At 33.5% G+C, this 2,883-nt stretch overlaps 1 long non-coding RNA gene across 1 annotated transcript in view; it reads left to right on the plus strand.

The window, feature by feature from the left end:
* Window positions 1–368, plus strand: part of LOC140517704 (uncharacterized) — a 24,661-nt gene extending 24,293 nt beyond the window's left edge. The window contains exon 2 of the long non-coding RNA XR_011971735.1: window positions 1–368. This exon is cut by the window's left edge and continues 173 nt beyond it. This is a non-coding gene — a long non-coding RNA (uncharacterized lncRNA).
* The last annotated feature ends 2,515 nt before the right edge of the window (window positions 369–2,883 follow it).

Here is a 2,883-nt window from a genome sequence, read left to right on the forward strand (position 1 = left end):
GGTCATAGGATTTAGAAGGGGCAGGACCTTAGAGGTCATTCTTAATCCCTCATTTTACAAATCAGGAAACCAGGATCCAAAAGAAGTAAAAATGATTTACCCATGGTCACATAGGCACTAAATGGAAAAGCAAGGGTTAAAGTCCTCTGACTCTAAATTCAATGAGCTTTCCTCTACACCAGTAGCCTTTTTAAAAAAAATACATTTATGACTCTATCAAAAAGAAACAGAATACGGATTCCAGCATGTTGGGTCAACAAGGATGTTGGAATTAAACCAACTTTCCCACACTCCCTACTGTTCTTGTCTGCATTGAATCAAAATCCTTAGAAACTCATTCAAATGGAAAATAAAATCTTAAAATATAATGGTTTGGTTTACTTGAGACTCATGAATTAAATTAGTGCAAAGCTGAAGGTGTTGCTGACAGAATGAAATGAGAACAAATTTCCCATTTGGAAAATATTAACATACATACAAAACCAAATGGAGCAGACATTAGTTGGAGGAGACTTAATTGACTAATTGAGCATCCAAAGAACAGAGAAAAACGAAAATAGAATCTTAGTATGAATATTCTTTGTTGTTGTTGTTTTAAATTAGAGTGAAAAATGTCTAAGCTGCAAAGTTTTGGCAGCAAATGTTTTTGGTTATGGCTACACCAGAGCCTGGAAGCCACGGGAACAATTAGCAACAGACAAAGGAAAGTGCATTTGGTCACTGGATTTGTGGTGAGGTGGTAGCGTGGCAATGGCAAACAGGAACTAAAAGTGGATTTTATTTGCATTCTTTCCTCCTGGTAAGAGTATAAGTAGGATTATTGGCTATGTTCTAAGTCATAAAACTTCTTAATCACTTTCAGAAGAGATGTCACATCCCTATCATTTTACAGAGGAGGAATTTCAGACTCAGAGAGGGTAAGGGACGTGTTCAAGGTCACATAGAATTTGAACTCAGGCCATTTGATTTCAAATCCAATGGTCTTTCCCCTACACTATGTTGTCCCCACAAGGTATAGAGCGTTTTTATTTTAAAGGGATTGGATGTAGAAAATAAATTACATAACAATTTTTCTCTTTAAAACATTTTTATCGATACATTTTATTTTTATATCATCTTCATTTACACATATGTGCCTTTCCATTCCCCTACACAGAGGGATACCCCCAAAACAAAGAATGAAAAAGAAAGGGTAAAAAAAGACCATTTCAGTAAAACTAACCCACATTTCTACTAAGGCTGATATACATGCAAAATTTCAGACATGTAGACTTCCCAACTGTCTAATGAAGGAAATAAGGTACATATAATCATCTCTTCTTTAGGGCCCAGTTTGATCATTATAATTAGCATATAACTTACATTACTTTTTGCCTTGGTAATCATGAAATATCGCTTAAAGATATGGAGGTCTGATTAGCAGAAAAACAAACTTATAAGAAGCTGTTATTAAGGTGTTACATTCTGGTATTGAAGGTTACAAGTAATGTGGAAGATCGCCTACCAAACAAACCTGTATGGGAACCTATTGCCCAACAAAAGTTGATAGGTCAAAGAAGGTAGTAGCAGGTAGGAAGAACCAAAATGCCTTGTGCCATACACACTTTAGGACTGAGTCATCTGTAGTGAGTAAGTTGTCCTAGAATGTTATGTTACATCAGTGTGCATAGGCATGGGACTATGTGTTTCTTTGGAGGTGTTGGATTGTGGAACCATTAATATCATAAAAGCACAGAGCCTCAGAGTAAGGCACCTCTGAAATTATCTAAGCTCGAGAACACTCATAAGTGTAAAAACCCATAATGATTCAGAAGGCTAATGCTGTAGGCTGCCCCCAGCTGACAGCAAGTCCATGGCCTACACACATATGATGAAACATACACTTTTAGATACAACCAATGTGTAAATTTGTTTGTTTGACTATACTTATTTGTTATAAGGGAATGCTTCTATTTGATGGAGAAAAACGTTACAGGGTAGTAACAATAATGAAAGAAAGAGAAGAAAAGATGGAAGAAAGTCAATGAGACTTTCAAAACATGGAAGGAAGCAGAAAGAAGTTCCAGGACATCTTTTTAATCTATCATATTAAATTTCATATATACACATCTCTTGTTTAATATATATACACACATATATCTGTATATGTATATTTATATGTACATAGATATACATATTATATATTAAATATATATATGGAGAGAGATTAGGTATGTGTTATGAATATATGTGTGTATCTATTGTGTATATATTATTGACTCTATGACATATGTATATAAACATACTTTTTAAACTGTATAGAAGTTCAGTTTGATATATAATGCTCTTTCTAGTCTTTATTTGTTGAAAGGTCCATGTTTGTTGATGTTTGTTAAATTTAAATAAAATAAATTTATAAATATTATAAATAAAAAAATAAAATAAATTTAAATAAAAAATATTTAAAATACAGAATCCAACAATTACAATTATTATAAATACAATAAATAAATGATGATTTATTTAGGGATGGAAACTTACAAGTGGACTATTGTTCTTGGAGTAAGTATTCCCACTCCTCATTATTTCTCTTCATCTGGCAAGGATTCTGCTTTCTTAGGAATGGGTATCATCTAGTTGTAATGTGCTTTGCTTTGCTTTTGTCTTCACTTGGGGGAGGTGGGAGGGTAAGAAAGCAGATTTGGGTTAATGAAGACAAATAACATGTTTTTAAAAATAAGGAATATGTATAATCTAATTATGGTGTTGATATTGTCATAACTATTGTGAGGAGTCATTATGATAGAGAACACGCCAGACACAGGAGGTTGAGAATTATTAACAACAAACCAACAGAAAGCTCATTATGTAGTTTATGTCTTGGGGAGGCAAATCTGAGGATGT

Source organism: Notamacropus eugenii, chromosome 1, assembly GCF_028372415.1.
Source record: "Notamacropus eugenii isolate mMacEug1 chromosome 1, mMacEug1.pri_v2, whole genome shotgun sequence".
NCBI lineage: Eukaryota > Metazoa > Chordata > Mammalia > Diprotodontia > Macropodidae > Notamacropus > Notamacropus eugenii.